This window comes from Nomascus leucogenys, chromosome 20 (genome assembly GCF_006542625.1).
Source record: "Nomascus leucogenys isolate Asia chromosome 20, Asia_NLE_v1, whole genome shotgun sequence".
Lineage (NCBI taxonomy): Eukaryota > Metazoa > Chordata > Mammalia > Primates > Hylobatidae > Nomascus > Nomascus leucogenys.
The window spans coordinates 77532439-77550321 of NC_044400.1; the positions used below are offsets into that span (position 1 = coordinate 77532439).

At 49.2% G+C, this 17883-nt stretch overlaps 1 protein-coding gene across 2 annotated transcripts in view; it reads right to left on the reverse strand.

The window, feature by feature from the left end:
- The window catches only part of PPP2R2C (protein phosphatase 2 regulatory subunit Bgamma), a 242899-nt gene that overhangs the window by 212881 nt on the left and 12135 nt on the right, over window positions 1-17883 (reverse strand). The gene's annotated exons all lie outside the window — the stretch shown is intronic.

Genomic DNA, 17883 nt, shown 5'->3' on the forward strand with positions numbered 1-17883 from the left:
CCAACTTCTGAGCCTGTGGATGAGAGCACATGGCCACTGAGGTCCCACTGCAGCTCAGCTGAACTGTCGCCACCTCCAGGAAGCCTTCCCTGATGCCCTATGGCAGGGACAGCATCCCACGCTGCAGTCCACTGAACTAATACTTACCTTGAGGTTGCTTGGCTGCCTTTATCACAGTGTTAGTCCCGCACCACCCCCACGCCTGACAGCTTCTTTCCAGCTCCTTCCATAGCGTCTGACCATCATCTTTTCCCCACCTCACTCTGTGTAGCTTGAGGAAGAGATGAGGGTTCGGTAAATTATCAACAGACACTGAAGGAGAGCCTCTCAGCCTCAAGGTGAAAGATAGGAACTATAAGCCCGGGATTATGAAAGGAAACATCACTGTTTCAGGGGCACACATAGTTTTATGGGTAACTTCAAAGAAGGTAAGACGTTTAGAGATGACCCTGAGTTGAACAGATTTCAACAACTAGTATGCACAGTGCACTTTCCTTACTATGTAAAGAACTCTTACAAATCAACAAGAAGACAGAGATGAAAACTCAGTAGAAAAGTGAGAAAAGGAGACCCACCAGTCATTCACATAAAAAGAAACACACACGAAGAAAGAAAAAGAAATAATTCTTTAATCCACATAAGAAGAAAGGCAAGTGAAAAAAGATGTGTCCACTTTCATCATTTTAAGAGAATGTGAATTAAACCACAAACGTAGCACTTTTCAAATATGGCAGTGACCAAAAAAGGCCCCGTGGCCCATACCCTGCAGGAGTGTTATCAGTGGGGAAAGCCCCTCTTGTGCAGGGTGGGTGCGGTGGAGAAGGCAGCACCTCCACAGGGGGCAATTTGACAACCTGAGGCTTCTCAATGCACAGGCCCCTTGTCTGCTAGGGATTCAGGTGTAAATCTCACTCTTGTATCAAGAACAATCATTTCCAGTGTTGTTCGTAATGGCAAGTATTGGTAAACGACATACACGGACATCAGCACGGACCTGGGGAAATAAGACGTGGCCATCTATCGGTGGATGCTAAGCAACTGTTGAACAGGATGAGGCATTTCTATGTATGTGTGCCAATATGGAAAGATATCAGGTCAGGTGAGGTGGCTCACACCCGTAATCCCAGCACTTTAGGAGGCCAAGGTGGGCAGATCACCTGAGGTCAGGAGTTCGAGACCAGTATGGCCAACATGGTGAAACCCTGTCTCTACTGAAAATACAAAAATTAGCCAGGCGTGGTGGTGGGCACCTGTAATCCCAGCTACTCGGGAGGCTGAGGCAAGAGAATCACTTGAACCCAGGAGGCAGAGGTCGCAGTGAGCCGAGATCGCTCCACTGCACTTCAGTCTGGGCAACAGAGCGAGACCCCATCTCAAAAAAAAAAAAAGGAAGAATGACATCAAAGGGAAAAAAATCAAGGTGCATGGCATGGAGGTCTAAAAACAAAGGACACACATATAAATGCTCACCAGTGCAAAGAAATGTCTGGAGGATGCACAGGCGATTACATGGGGAATGGCTCTGGGGTTGAAGGGAAAGGAGAGTGCGCCTTTCAGTTCACCTCTTCTGTTTGGTTCAACCATTAATTTTTACACACCTTCTAAAACTTTGTTTTTAGTGGCATGGCAACTTACAGATTAACCCTTTCCATAAATATTATTCAGCCTGAAGAAAAGAATAAAATTCTGACACATGCTACAATGTAGACGAACCTTGAAGATTTTTTGTTTTTTTTTTTTTTTTGAGACGGAGTCTCTCTCTGTCGCCCAGGCTGGAATGCAGTGGCGCCATCTCGGCTCACTGCAAGCTCCACCTCCCAGGTTCACACTATTCTCCTGCCTCAGTCTCCCAAGTAGCTGGGACTACAGGCGCCCGCCACCACGCCCGGCTAATTTTTTGTATTTTTAGAAGAGACGGGGTTTCACCAAGTTAGCCCAGATTGGTCTCAATCTCCTGACCTCGTGATCCACCCACCTCAGCCTCCCAAAGTGCTGGGAATACAGACATGAGCCACCACGCCCAGCTGAAGATATTATGCTAAATAAAATAAGCCAGTCACAAAAGGACAAATACTGTGTGATTCCACTTATATGAAGTCCTGGAGGAGTCAAATTCATAGAGACAGGAAGTGGAATAGGGGTTACCAGGGCTGGGGTTACGGAGAGTTGGTGTTAATGGGCACAAAGTAAAAGCTCCGGCAATGGGTCGTGGAGATGGTTGCACGACAATGGGAATGTACCAGATGCCACTGAATTAGACACTGAAAATGCTTAAAATGATTAGTTTTATGTTATGTATATTTTGCCACATTAAAAACAATCCAAAAAAAAAGTTCTGCATTCATCATTCCATTTAATCTTCCCGACGGCCCACTGAGGCGGGCACCCCTACAAGTTGAATGACTTGTCTCAGGGGTCCCACAGCTGGGGCATCAGATTTGGGAATCAAACCCAGATTCCCCTCTTCCTGGCTCTTTACCCCACCCCCATGGCTGTTTCCTCGGGGTAGACATATCGGCATGGAGAGGTGCCCGCCGCGCATCTGCCAAGTTCCACTGACACACAGGTGCATTGAGCCAAGTTCATCGCCCCCAGCGACGCAAGCGTTTCAGAGCAAAACGGAAACATACGAGGATGATTTAACAATCTGTGTTATGATGGCGCTAAACACACCCAATTGTGGGAAGGGAACAAAATCCCCTGCTATTTTCACTAGGCAAAGAAAAATGAGATGAGGTCATGTCATCTTCCAAACGCCAGTAACGCAGCAAATGAAATTGTAAAATAAAACCTCAAGTCATCCACCACGGCAGCAGTTGCTCCCTTGGCCGAAGAAGCTCGGGGTTCAGCCTTGGAGCTGTGGCACCACCCACACCACGTGCTACATTCATGAAAGAGCCGGCCGCCAATGCACTCTGTCCCTCTAACTTGTTCTCATTACAATCTCATTACAAAGGGCAGACGCGTGGAGCTGGCTGCTCTCCCGCGCCGTCATGAAATGTCCTCCCGGCCCTGCTGCTTGAGCTACTCATGGGCGGGGACCTTGTCGGTGTATCACTGCTGTTTCCTGGTACCTGTTCAGAGCCAGGTGCTCCACAAATACTGAGCCCGTTATACAGCGAGTGATTTATTATACAGCTCAAACCTGCTTCTGACTTTCCACCAGAAAGGGCTAGATTGCTTCCCCCCTAAAATCTACATGCTGCTGTCTTCACCCCTAGAACTCAGGATGTGACCTTATTTGGAAATAGGGTAGTTGCAGATGAAATGCCTTGAGATGGCGTCATTAAGCTGAGTCCCTAATCCAATATGCCTGATGTCCTTCCAAAAAAAAAAAGAGAGAGGGCGGAAATTTGGACACACAGACACACACACACAGGGAGAGTGCCGTGTGAGGATGGAGGTGGAGGTTGAGATGAGGCCTCCACAAGCCAGGGAGTGGCACAGGTTGTGGGCAAAACACCAGAAGCCAGGAGAAGAGGCTGGGACAGATTCCCCCCATAACCCTCAGAGGGCACCAACCCTGCCCACACTATGACCTTGGACTTCTAGCCTCCAGAACTGGGGACAATACATTTCTGTTGTCTTAAGCCAGCCGGTCTGTGAACTTTGCTCTGGCGGCCACAGGGGACTCACACATGTACTATGTTGCACTTCACTAGTCTCTCTCCCAAGTCTAGTGAACTTCCGGACTATTTCAATGACTGAGCTTTATAATATGTTGTAACATCACAGAGGACAATTCCTGCCACTGCTTTCCTTCTCTCCTTTAAAAAAAAAAATTAAAAATCTACCATTCTGAAAGTTCTTCTCAAGCCCGGACTACAGAAGCGCCTGCCGACCAGGCAGTGGTCAAGGGTGGCAAGTGCGTGGGGAAATGGAAGAATCAGATCTGGGGTTTGCTGAGTGTCCCTGCAGGTGGAAGCTGCACTAGGCATTCCTGATACTCTCCCTTAGCCTCACCACAACCTTGCGGGCGATACAGGAGTCTCCCCATTTGACAAATGAGGCCACTGAGGCACAGAAACTAGATCTCCCCAAGGACGTGCAGCTGTGTGGGTAGAGGGGTCTGGGTCCTAACCACTGTGCCTCCCTATTCCACTAGAGGAGGCAGAAAGCGGCCACGTGGCCACCTACCCCAGGCCCGTGGCGACCCTGCAGATAGTCCCATCCTGCTCTGTCGCCTGGCTCCAATGACACCAAGCTTCTCACTTTAAAGCATATGCAGTCTTTAATCACAGCTTTATTGAGGCATAAGCCATATACCATACACTTTACCTTTATAAAGTGTACATTCAGTAGTTTTAGTATATTCACAGAGCTGTGCAGCCCTCACCATGATTTACTTTTAAAACATTTCATCACCCCAAAAAGAAACCACATGTTCATTAATGGTCGTTCCTCAAGCCCCTAGCCCCTAGTAACCACTAATCTGCTTTGTGTCACGATGAATTTTCTGATTATGAACACTTCCTATAAATGGAATCATACACTATGTGGTCTTTTGTGTCTGGCTTCTTTCACTTAACATGATCTTAGCATGACGTGTTCAAGGTTCATTGATGTTGTAGCATGTGGCAGGCCTTCCTTCCTTTTTAGGGCTGTATAATACTCCACTGTATGGATAGACCATATTTTGTTTACCCATTCATCAGTTGATGGACATTTGGGTTGTTTTCATTTTTGGCTGCTATGAATAGTGCCGCTATGAACAATCATGTGCACCTTTTTGTATGGATGGATGTCTTCAATTCTCTTGGGTAGATGCCTAGAAGTAGAATTGCTGGGTCATGAGATAAATCTATGTTTAACCTTTTGAGGAACTGCCAAACTACTTTCCAAAGTGGCTACACCATTTCACGTTCCCACTACAGTGCATAAGGGCTCCGCACACGTGGTTTCTGCATGAATATGGGTGTGCTCAGATTGGTCTTTCCTTGTGCATCAGGGAGAGACTGATGGGGATACATGGGAAGGAAGCAAAAATCTCCATTTGGGCTTCCCGGCCTGTATCAGTTAGGAGCTGTGTTAGAAAGCTAGGAAGAAATGTAGGGTTTTTCTCTTTTATAAAATAAAGCCAGAGGCCGGCAATCCAGCACTGGAGCAGAACTCTGTGTTGTGGATAAGGCTCCAGGTCCCTTCTGTCTATCTGCTTCTCCATCCTTAGCATATGGTGTCCTCAAGTCACTTCATGATTACAAAATGGCTGCCATTGCTCCAGCCATCACATTCCAGACAAGAAGAAAACAAGGGAAAGGGCAGGTGCCAGCTGAGTCATTCTCTGTGGAGGATCTTTCCCAAAAGCCCCACCCAGTGATCTCAGCTTATGTCCCATTGGTTAGAACAGGGTCCCATGACCACCTCTGCTGAATTACAGACCTGGGAATATGAATTTCAGCTGGGCACACAGCCCCCTGATTTAAGTCAGGGCTGTTAGCCAGAAATCCAGGAAGAATGGATATTGGGAAGACAACCAGCATTGTCCTATGTTCCATTCTCCAAAAAATAGCTGCCACCTGAGGGTTGCAGCATTTCGGAGTTACTGGAATACAGGTCAAGATTAATTAATTAATTAATATCTGTTTCTCTCTGCCTGCTGTCCATCACGTAGGTTCCCTGTCACACAGGAGCGCTGGAGCAGAGGTGGACAGAGTGGTCAGATCATCAAAAGCCCAGCCCGACCAGACCAGACCCTTGCAGGGAACCATGAGTTGTTTTGTTTGTGTGTTTGTTTGGTGAGACAGAGTCTCACTCTGTCACACAGGCTGGAGTGCAGTGGCGCGATCTCAGCTCACTGCAACCTCTGCCTCCTAGGTCAAGCAATTCTCGTGCCTCAGCCTCCAGAGTAGCTGGGATTACAGACACCTGCCATCATGCCCAGCTAATTTTTGTATTTTTAGTAGAGTTGGCCACGCTGGTCTCAAACTCCTAGCCTCAAGTGATCCACCCACCTCGGCCTCCCAAAGGGGTAGGATCACAGGCGTGAGCCACTGTGCCCAGCCATGTGAGTCATTTTCTAACTTTAAAAAAAGGGAGGAGGGGAACCAAGTGGAATCCCTGAGAAGGCAGTAAATTGCTGACTGAGCTACTGATTCCCTCGCTGCATAGGTTCCGTCATCTAACAAATATTTCTCGAAGACCTAGTGTGGACTAAGCTGCCAAGTGCTTTAAGGGATTCATGACAAATTCCTGTCCTTTATCCAGGAGCTAAATCAAATGCACTCGTGATCACAATAAAAGACCACAGTACCCTCCAAAAGGGACAGTGACATTCTACAGAGCTTAGGGAGCAGTGTGCTCACTTCCCGCCACCACGTGAACAAACAAGCCCAGAGAGGAGCTGTGACTGTCCCTGGTCGCCCAACAATAACCCCTGGAGATCTGCACTAAACAAGGCACACCGCAGACGGAGGCCACACTGGAGGCGGAAGCCAGTCCTATGCCTAGTGGATGCTCCCCCAATCCTCATGATCATCTTCAAAAAGATTAGTAAACAAACCTCCAACAACATTAACTAAGGAAGAATGAATTTGACGGGACAGAACACACTACAGAGATTTAAAAGATAATGCGAGAATGGCTGGGCGCGGTGGCTCACGCCTGTATCCCAGCACTTTGGGAGGCCAAAGTGGGCGAATCACCTGAAGTCAGGAGTTCGAGACCAGCCTGGCCAACATGGCGAAACCCTGCCTCTACTAAAAATACAAAAAATTAGCCAGGCATGGTGGCATGGTGGCGGGCACCTGTTAATCCCAGCTACTAGGGAGGCTGAGGCAGGAAGAATTGCTTGAACCTGGGAGGCAAAGGTTGCAGTGAGCCAAGATCGCACCACTGAACTCCCCCTGGGTGACAGAGCAAGACTGTCTCAAAAAAAAAAAAAAGAAAGAAAAAGAAAAAAAGATAATGCTAGATTATTGTGAAAACTTAGAAGAAACAGATGCATTTCTAGAAAAATACAGCTCACCAACACTGACACGAGAAGAAATAGAAAACGAGACTTTGTGCTTCCACTGTAAAGTTTAAGTGAAAAAGCCACAACCTTAGATATTTGCAACCCATTTGAACTCAGGATTCACGTGCAGAATATATTAGAAGGAAAAAAATATTGTAATCAATTTTTGGAAGACAACCCAACAGGAAAAAAAGCAGGGAGGCCTGCATTTCAAAGAACAGAAACATGTTTGGCCAACAGAGTGGACTCAGAGGGGCCACCCAGACGCCCCGTAAGGAGGGATCTTTGCTGCAGCAGGCAGGGTGCTGTCAGGAGACACCTGCAGGGTGGATCGCCTCCTGTGACTGGGCAAGCGTGAAGAAGCAGCCATCTGGGCCCAAGGCAGGACGGCGTGGATGCACCACCACAGCCCCTGAGCTCCTCACAGTCAGCCACAGCTGTCACTGGACTACAACTCGGCTCAGCTCTCCCTCTGCCCAATCCTGCTGCCTTCCCTCATCAATCAGGCGTGGACCCCAGGAGCACCTCCTAATCAACACCCCACACACTGAATTCCAGCTCAGCCTCTGCCTCCTATGGGCCAACCAGGGCAGCCAATGAACATGGTCACCAAAAAAAATGGCAATGGTTAAAAAAAAAACAAGTACCAGGCCAGGCGCAGTGGTTCACGCCTGTAATCCCAGCACTTTAGGAGGCCGAGGTGGGCGGATCATGAGGTCAGGAGTTCGAGACCAACCTGACCAACCTGGCCAAACCCCATCTCTACTAAAAGTACAAAAATTAACTGGGCGTGATGGCATATGCCTGTAATCCCAGCTACTCAGGAGGCTGAGGCAGGAGAATCGCTTGAACCCAGGAGGCAGAGGTTGCAGTGAGCTGAGATCTCGCCACTGCACTCCAGCCTGGGTGACAGAGAGAAACACTGTCTCAAAAAAAAAAGAAAGAAGAAAAGAAAGAAAGAAAAAGAAAGAAAGAAAGAGAGAGAGAGGGAGGGAGGGAGGGAGGAAGAAAGGAATCTTCAAACACAGTGTTAGATGGCCAAAAGCAAGGCCTGCTCTGTGATTTTATTTAAATTGCAAATGCAGGCAACACTAACCAATACATTGTGTAGCAACACCAAAACTAAGGTAAAGCCAGAGAATCGCTGTTACAGTTCCCTTAGAACAGAGGTGTCCAATCTTTCAGCTTCTGTAAACCACACATAAAATACACTAACACTAACGATAATTGTCTTGGGCCACACATAAAATAGACTAACACTAACGATGGCTGATGAGAGAAAAAAAAAAAAAAACTCATGTTTTAAGAAAGTTTACAAATTTGTGCTGAGCTGCATTCAAAGCCATCCTGAGTCACATGCGGCCCTCAGACCCCAGGTTGGACCAGCTTGCCTTAGATGGTGGAGTGGATGAACACCCAGTGGAGGGCCACTGGGGGCTTCTAACATCCTAAAATGTTCTATTCTCTCTCTTAGCGTGGATGGTGGGTGCACAGATATTCATTTCGCGATTTTGCTTAGGCTAGACATACGGATTACATACATTATGAATAACACAGCAGGTCTAACAGACCCCAGAGAGTTGACCAAAGCAGGAAGTTGTCTTTGTGTGGAGGAAACAGAAAAGGATCATTCCGTACACTTTATTTTAGCCCTGGCTGGCAAAAACCAGGGTCAGATATGAGAGAAAAATGAGACCACAGAGCTGCCCTGAGAGACCAAGTCAGGGCCAGCCAGGATTTTCTGCCAAACTATTACAGAGAAGGAGAGGGAATATTTACACATCCTGGACCCTGTGGTGGACATTAAAGCTCTACTGTATTCTGTATCTTGTCCTAAAGGTAAGTTTCCCTCTAGAATTGTTTGCTGAGAAGGCATCAAGCTTTCCTTAAGATGGAGAAGTTTATCCACAATAATCCCAATGACTGGTGAACTTGAGACCACACTATGCTGTTAAAGGATGCTACGGTTATTAAAACACTTGTTTCAGAAAAATGTTTGTAGATTTGAACTCTGGAGTTTTGTCTAGTGAGGGTGGTTTGCCCACCACCCTGCCAGGCGCTTAACTCTCTGAAGCATTGCTGATGACTCTCTACTTAACCTACAAAAGAACCACAAAGACTTCTTACCCCGGCCAAAGGCAGGTTTCTTTCTTAGAAAGCATCCCCTAAAAAATGAAAGCACACGGTGGATGCTCAGTGGGTGTGGGCGGAGCTGATGCAGTTGTTACACCTGTCCTGGGAAGGTGGAGAGCAGAGGCTCACGCCCTCTCATGGTTCCCGAGAGCCTCGCATCTGGGCCTGGCGTGGCCCCCACACTGAGCTGTAGCTCTGGCCCCCACGTCCCAGGAGTGGGGTGAGGCTCAGGAGATAACACCAGCGAACCAGCTTTGAAACTGCAGAGGGCAATTCAGACGGGGAGGCCTCTGCTCTTCCTCTTTTCAACCAACCAGGAAGGCTCCACCTCCTTCCAATCTTCTCCCCAACCTGGGCAGCAGATGAGTCTGTCTTTTCCCAAAAACCAAATTCCTCCTCTGGGGACACAGGTTTTTTTTCCTACTGAGGAGATGCCACGGAGCTGGCCACAAGGCTCAGAGGCCCCTCCCAAACAGAAGCCCAGACGCTACTTTGTAGGAGCAGCGTCCAGCACCGCTGCCCTGATGCACACTGGCTGCCAGAAAAGGCATCACAGGCCTCTCCCCTGATGTCAGCTGCTAGCAGGAGAGCTGGCCAAGGGACCCCTGAGAACCATGCTTAACCAAGCGGCTGACATGGAGACAGGGAAGCAGCTAGGGGCCACCCAGCTTGTCACATAAAGCATGAGTGCAGAGCGCCAGGAAACAGGCTCCCTTCCCCTGCCTGTCCTGCTACCTATGACCTCACATCCCGGGCCTGGACATCCAGTTGCCACCTCGTGACCATGAGCAAGAAACCCACACCTAAGATACTGCCCCAAGCAGTATTGGGGATGGTAAAGCCAAGCATGTTTCTTTTACGTGGGTCTGCTCTCCGTAACACCCACGAGGAATCTCATCTCTGACTTTGGGCCCCCGAGCTGAGCTGTCAACACAGCAGCCTTCACTCATCCAAGGATCTGCCTTCCATGGAAGACCCTCGAGTCCCCAGAGTGGACTGCCCACAAGGAGGGGAAAAAGAAGCCCAGTGTCCCCCGACCCAACCATCCTCACCCTGGCCCCATTCGTTTATTGAAGGACAAGAACCAGACTCAAAGAAAGAGGATCTGGTCCAGAGCTGAGCTTGGCAGAGCAGGAAGACAGCGGAGCCTGGTTCCTGTTGGCCTCACCCAGCCAAGCCATGAGCTCTGGACGGCAGACCCCTTGCCTTTTATGGTGAAAATGTTTTTGCAACCCTATCTCTCTCAGTTCCAGCTACCGGAAGTCCATCTAGTCAATGTTCCTCCTACTTGTAGCTGAATGCTTTCCTAGTTTATTATCATTATTATTTTTATTTTTAGAGATGAGGTCTTGCTCTGTTGCCCAGGTTGGAGTGCAGTGGCATGATCACGGCTCGCTGTAGCCCCAAACTCCTGGGCTCAAGCGATCCTCCCAACTCAGCCTCCTGAGTAGCTGGGATTAGAGGTGTGGGCCACGATGCCCAGCTAATTTTTTTTTAAGAGATGGGATCTCACTATATTGCCCAGGCTGGTCTCTAACTCCTGGCCTCAAGTGATCCTCTTGCCTCAGCCTCCCAACGTGCTGGGATTACAAGAATGAGCCAGCACACCTGGCTCCAAAAGCATTCCTAAATGGTATGTGATTATTTGCACAAAGTGTCCCCCTGTGTTTGGGCAGAAAAGGAGGAAGTGTAAGCAAGAGTCTTCCTCTTGAAATAAAAACCACCGGCCAGCTAACACCCTTCTCCTTGTGCTCTGCAAGTGTGGATGCCCCAAACAAGCAAATTAACACAAACTTCCAGAAGCAAACCAATGCTACAACTGGAAAACAATGTCCCTGTCACTGCACATTGAGGTTGATTCCAGATTTATTTTGTGTTGTTCCTACTGTCAAATAATTTTGCAGTGAATTTAGGCAGAAGGAGATTTCTTAAATTTTTTTTGATAATTTCCTCAGGATAAATCCCCAAGAGTGTAAATGCAGTGTCAGGAAGGATGACAACTTTTTCCAGTGCCTGCTGCCTAATGCCAGGCTCATTCTCAAAGGGGGCCCCACAGTCTGGGGCTCTCCCGGGCTCACCCTCACCATACCAGCACCAGGAGATACGTTATTAATCAAAATATATAGATCTGAAAAAGTCAGGCCTATTGCCTCCTCCAGACATTTAGGAAAAGCTCACATAGTTTTTAGGGATTTGCTAAAAATTCATTTCAGAAGCTCTACCAATGCACCAGTATTTCAACATCTGCCTAAGTAACAACAAAATGACTGAAATCGTGTTATAATTTATTGTAGTAGCAGTGGAGCTCAAAATCAATAAGTTAATTTACCTCCACTAACAAGGTGCTTTAGAGGCACAAGTGAGTACAAAATCACATGCCTAAAAGGTGCAGGCCATGAGGGACCAGGCATGCCAGAAGACTAATCACCAAAAATTACTGTCTTAAGTCTCAGGTGTAATAAAGCCAGGCATGTTTCTTTTACATACGTCTCTTTTCCATGACACCCGTGAGGCTCAAGGCAGAGAATTAGACACTAAGGAAAAGGCTCTGGGCCAAGGTCAAGGGGCCTAGTTCCCATCCCAGCTCAGACATGAATGCACTCAGCAATTCTGAGCCAGTAGCAGCAACCTCTCTGACCTCAGTTTCTCCTATAGAATCTCTGAGCAACCCTCTTCTTCTAAGAATCCCCAATTCCCTGCCTGACTCCTGTCCAGCTGGGGCACCTCAGGTGGGCAGTTTCATTCTTCAGGGCCTCAGTTTCTTCAGCTGTAAGGTAAACACAGTAAGGCAACGTTTGCTTCCCTCTTAGGGCCATCGTATGGAGTCAAACAGGATATTGTAGCAAAATCAGTATTTCGCTGACCAACACCTACTGTTGATTTAGCTACAAACGGTTGTGGGAATAGAGGTAGAAAGCTACGGAAGGCAATGCTCCAGCACCACAGTTCCCTGGAGGTGGGGGGGGGGCAGTTTCCAGAGAAGCATGAAGAGATGGAGTTATTGGGACCCACAAAGCACAGAATCAACACGTGGCTAAACGAGAAGGGCCCTGAGAATGATAATAGCAGCTGTCGCTGACTTAGCATCAATGGTGCACTGGCCACTGTATTCAGAGCTTTGGGGACATATCCATGGGAACCCTGCAAGGTCAGGTTTATGGTCAGGATCTTCCATTAGAGGAAGACATAAGGTTCCGAGGGTGGCTGTGGTACAGCCAGAGTCAAACCGGTGATCACAGGCAAGGCAGGGTTGAGCTGGACATCACATCTCCTGACCTCACACCTGGGAGGAGGTGCACTGGAGGGGCCCTTGACACACAGCACGTGCTTTAAAAAAAGTATTAGTAGTGGTCATAGCAATAGGAATAGTATCTTGAGATTACTAAAATCTTCAGCATCTCATTAATCCTCACAATAACTTCTTAAAGGAGCCGTGGTTATCATTCCCATTTAACAGATGAGAAAAATCAAGGCTCAGGGATGTGCAGTGACTAGCCCAGGGCCACACAGCTGGTGAGTGGTAGATTCTGACAAAGCCTCCCCAGGCCTGCACCCTTCACTAAGCATCTCAGCCGTCCCTTCTCTTTCCAATCTCAGGGATGCAAAGGTTGGGGACCACATCTTGGGAATATAAAACAGTATATTTCTTAGACCCAAAGGTGTGTTTGTTTTCAAAGGAACAGAAAACAGGGCTGAAGCCCTCAGGAGCTCCCGGGCCCATCGTGTGCTCCACCCGCTTTCAGAATTTCAGCACCAAGAACAGCGACAGACTTAAATCATGGCGCCCTCTGGTGGTCTTTATGAGAAAGGGCAGGCCGTGAAGCGGGGGCTCTGCCGAGGGTCAGCCCGGAATTTTTGGAAAACGGTGGGGACAAAAGATGGAAGAGGGGAGAAAAGGAAAGAGGGGAGGAAAGAGAGATGGGAAGAAGAGCAACAGCTAATGGCCCCCAAGCACAGGTAGCAGACAGCCTCTAAATGCTCCCAGCGGCTCACATTCACCTGATAACCTGGGGTTGGGGGAGCATTTGGGGGAAACTTGTGCAATCCAGACTTCGGCCTATGAAAACATTTACTCATCTTCAAAACATGCAGTCACTCAGATTCGACGATTATCAAGATTTTGCCACACTTGCTTCATCTCTCCCTTTTTTTCTCTTGCCTATTTTTTCTCCACTGGAGATTTTAAAGTAAAATCACGCCCTTACACTTCAGCATGCATCTCTAAAAATATGGGCACATCCTTACATAACCAAAATGCCATTATCACACCTAACAAAGCAACAATAGCTTCTTGGAATCATCTAGTAGAGTCCCTAATCTAACTTTCCTGAGTGTCTCGGTGAAACCATAAGAAGGGATGATAAGGAAGCTAACCAAGGAAATAGCAGATTCTCGCCCCTGACCCCACTGGTCACCCTGTGCTCCAGTACCCGTGGCAACACTGAACACTGGGTGCCTTCTGGCAGGATGCACTGGAAACCCCACCTCACCAATAACCAAGCATTCCTGCCAAGAAAAACAGGCCTGAGGCTCAATCTAATAAAAGCTCTGCGGATTTCTGATTATGAAAATAGAGGGGCGGGAGGGAAGTGCCAAAGGACACCGCAGGGAAGCCATAGATACACCCAGAAGACAGGACCTCCTACAAGATAAAGGATCCAGCGTCTGCAATGGGCCTGGGCCATGTGCAAAGGGTGATCTTTCAACTAGTGGTGCTGAAACGACTGGACATCCATATGCAAAAACGCAACGGGACATAGGCCTCTCACCTCAGAGAAAAATTGGTTCAAAACAGATCACACACCTACATGTAACCTAAAACCATGAGACTTTTAAAAGTCTCAAATAAGCACATAAGAAGATGCTCAACATTTTTAACCATGGGGGAATTACAAATTAAAATCATAATGCGGCCAGGCACGGCAGCTCACACCTGTCATCCCAGCACTTTGGGAGGCCAAGGCAGGCGGATCACTTGAGGTCAGGAGTTCGAGACCAGCCTGGCCAATGTGGTGAAACCCCATCTCTATTAAAAGTACAAAAATTAACCAGGCGTGGTGGTGGGCACCTGTAATCCCAGCTACTCCGGATGCTAAGGCAGGAGAACTGCTTGAACCCGGGAGGCAGAGGTTACAGTGAGCCAAGATCATGCTACTGCACTCCAGCCTGGGCAACAGAGTGAGACTCTGTCTTAAAAAAGAAGAAGAAGAAGAAGAAGAAGAAGAAGAAGAAGAAGAAGAAGAAGGAGAAGGAGAAGGAGAAGGAGAAGGAGAAGGAGAAGGAGAAGGAGAAGGAGAAGGAGAAGGAGAAGGAGAAGGAGAAGGAGAAGGAGAAGGAGAAGGAGGAGAAGGAGGAGAAGAAGAAGACATAATGGGGCACAACCACACCTGTTAGCATGGCTAACACTCAGCCTCTCTGAGCCTCCCCGTGCCCCACTGGTGGAATGAGATGGATGACAACCCACCTTCTCCACCTCCAAGTTTCCTGCTCCCGTCCTCACAGCCACCAGCCAGCACATCCTAAAGCACAGACACAAGGGCTGATGAGGGTGCAGAGTGCCTGGAACCCTCATGCATGACATCTGTGGATGCAAAGACAGCGCAGCGACTCCTGAAAACAGCCCTGTATTTGGATGCTGAGTCTGTTAGGAGTGAAGAGGTTTATTGGGAGGTCGCACTTGTTAAAGGTAAAAGGTAGAAGAGCCAGTGTGGGCAGGCAGAGCTTCCTGACAGCCATGCAAGTGTCACTGACCCTCTCAGCCAACCGACAGCAAGCTCCAGGGCAAAGGCTGCCTGCCGCAGGAGTCCTGGGATGTGTAGAAATGGGCAGGCCCTAGAAACCCCTCCAGGGGACAGTCGTTGGCTGAGGGCTGCCAGAAAGAATGGCCTTGTTCAGTGGCAGAGGCAGATCCTGAAGATGCCAAAATCCAGAGACAGTCAAGCAGCTGCCTGCCCTGAGGCTGGACAGCAAAGTCTTTCTTGAAGGGGGATCTGAGCCTCGCACCTCCTTCTGCCCGCCTCCCTAAATGAACAGTGCCTGGCCCTTGGCAGCCCTCTCCCCGCCTTCCCTCTTAGCAGTACTGTCACCCCAACATGCTCTTGTATGTTTATGGGTTTGTCCCTTCACTGACAGATCCCCCATTGGCTCAGTTCCTGCCACGTGCAAGGTGTCTGGTAAATATCTGTTGAATAAATTGGTTAATCCTGTCCAGACCTCTGGAGCTAAGCCACTGGTCTAAGCCACCATCATCGCTCACTCCCACACTGCAGCGGCCTCCAAAGTCATCCCCTGGTTCTCACTTTGCCCCCGACAAAGTCCACGCCCCACACAGCAGGCAGACTGACGCTGTAAAAATGGAAATTGGACCACGTCGTTTTTCCACCTCCACCCCCACCCTTCCCACTCTCTGCTCTGGCCACACCAGCCTCCTTGCTGCCACAGAACACGCCAGGCTCATTTCATTCTGGGGCTTTGCACCTGGATCCAGTGACAGACAACTCCAGATGGAGGGTGGTCAGGGAAGGCCTCCCAGAGGAGGTGACTTTTCAGCTGCGACCTGAATGATGAGAAAGATACAGGGAAGGGAGTCCCAGGCAGAGTCACAGAAGGTGAAGCTCTCAGGAGTGAAATGCCCCTCACCTGTGCCTTCCTGGGCAAGACCCTCCACGTCTCCACCTGCAGAGCCAGACTGATAACACCGGCTCCTTCCTGCTCCTGTAGAGTGGCCACAGGTTTGCAGCCCTGAGAGCAGTGGGCTCCGATGACACCTGCTGGCTGTGTGACCTCACGTAACCCCTCCTCATCCCTAGGGAGGATAACGGGAGGCGCCTGCAGCACGAGCAGTAGCTGGAGCCCATGGATGAGCTTTAAGGTATGAGCTACTTTCCCATGTAGGGCCCGGTACATAGTAGGTGCTTACTCAGTGGTGGCCACTATTGAGCCTGCCCCGACAGTCCTTTTGGGACAGCAGCTGTAACGAGCGTTATTTCTCGAGACTCAGCTCCCAGGTGAAGGTCTGGGGAGAAACATGCTCAACTGAGGCTTGCAGAGAAGTATTTCTTTAAAGTGACATAACCAGCCCTCACCCTGTGCCAGTAAAGGTCTGGCAGCACCACAGTGCTTTATTTTTAACCTGTCACCTTGTCACCGCAGCACGAGGTGCAGCTGAGGTCACAGCAGGGTGGGGGGACAGCCAATGGCTCATCCCACGCACCTGGGCCCCAGTCTCACCTCCATGCTCGCTGCCTGCGTGACCTTGGGTGAGTCACTCAGCCTCTCTGAGCCTCCCCGTCCCCCACTGGTGGAATGAAATGGATGACAACCCACCTTCTCCACCTCCAAGCTTCCTGCTCCCCTCCTCACAGCCACCAGCCGGCACATCCCAAAGCAGACACAATCAGCCCCCTCCCCACAGTGCCCTCAGGCCAGCACATGAGACCCTTGCCAAGACACCCCCACTACCCTCTGCAGCCTCAGCTCCCACTGCTTCCTCCTGGGAAGGCTACGCCCAGCTGCACAGAACTTCACCCTTCACTAACAAGCCATGCGCTCCTACAACGCCAACCTGAAGCACGTGCTATTTCCTCTGCCGGGAATGCTGTTCCCCTCATCCTTCTAGCTTAATGTCTTCTACCCTGGGAGCAGAGATAGACCTGGCCCCTCCTCCCTCCCTGCATGAGGCTCCAGGGCAACCAGTCTACAATATTTCGCAGAGCATCTTAGGGGGACACTCTTTTTTATTTAGAGATGGAGTCTTGCTTGTTTCTTCCCCAGGCTGGAGTACAGCTCCACATCTGGCATGATCACAGCTCACTGCAGCCCCAAGTTCCTGAGCTCAATGGATCCTTCTGCCTTAGCCTCCTAAGTAGCTGGGACTACAGGTGCATGCCACCATGCCCAGCTAATTTTCTTTAATATTTTGTAGAGATAAGGGCTCACTGTTGCCCAGGCTGGTCTTGAATTACTCACCTCAAGTGATCCTCCCACCTCAGCATCCCAAAGTGCTGGGATTACAGGCATGAGCCACAGTGTCCAGCTAGAGCAACACTTTTGTTTTGGTCTCTCTCTAGCAAGAGAGTCCCCCTGAAGGTCAGTTGCCATACCTTCCTCGCCTCCGGGTCCATGGAGCCTGGTGGTTATGCACAAGCCTCTCCAGTTAGATTGCCCAAGCTCAAAGCCCACTCTCCCACAGGTTAGCTCAGCAGCCACAGGTGAGCCTCTTCCCCTTTTGTGCTGCAGTATCCACATGTGTAAGCTGGGGATAAGAAATGTACATGCCTTCCAGGGGGATTGGAGGCTACTTGGCCTCAGAAGGCACTTAGAAAGCCCCTGGCATGTCATGAGTATTCATGTATGTCACATGCTCCTAATGTGCTCTCTGGGTTCCCAGCACAGACCATGGCCCACAGTGAGTGCTCAGGTGATGTTTGTAGAATGAATGAACAAACACATGGCATGGAGAACAAAGCCAATAGGAGTCCAGTGGGAGAAAAGTAACTGAAACTCCCAGCTGGAAAAGTAGAAAATAAAACTAGAGGTAAAGTGTTGTGTTTTGGCCACAAGTCCCCCCATCAAGAGATGAGGTCTATGCCTCCTCCTCTTGAGTCTTGTGGGCCTGTGACCCACTCAACCAAGAGCCTAGCAGAAGTGAAGCTCTGAGACATCAAAAGCTGGGCATCAAAGGCCACATAACTGCCGTCTTGTTCACTGGACATTGCACCAGGAGCCTTGAGCACCATGGAAGGAGTCCCACCACCCTGGGCTGCCATGCTGGACAGGCCACATGTCAGGGCTCAGGT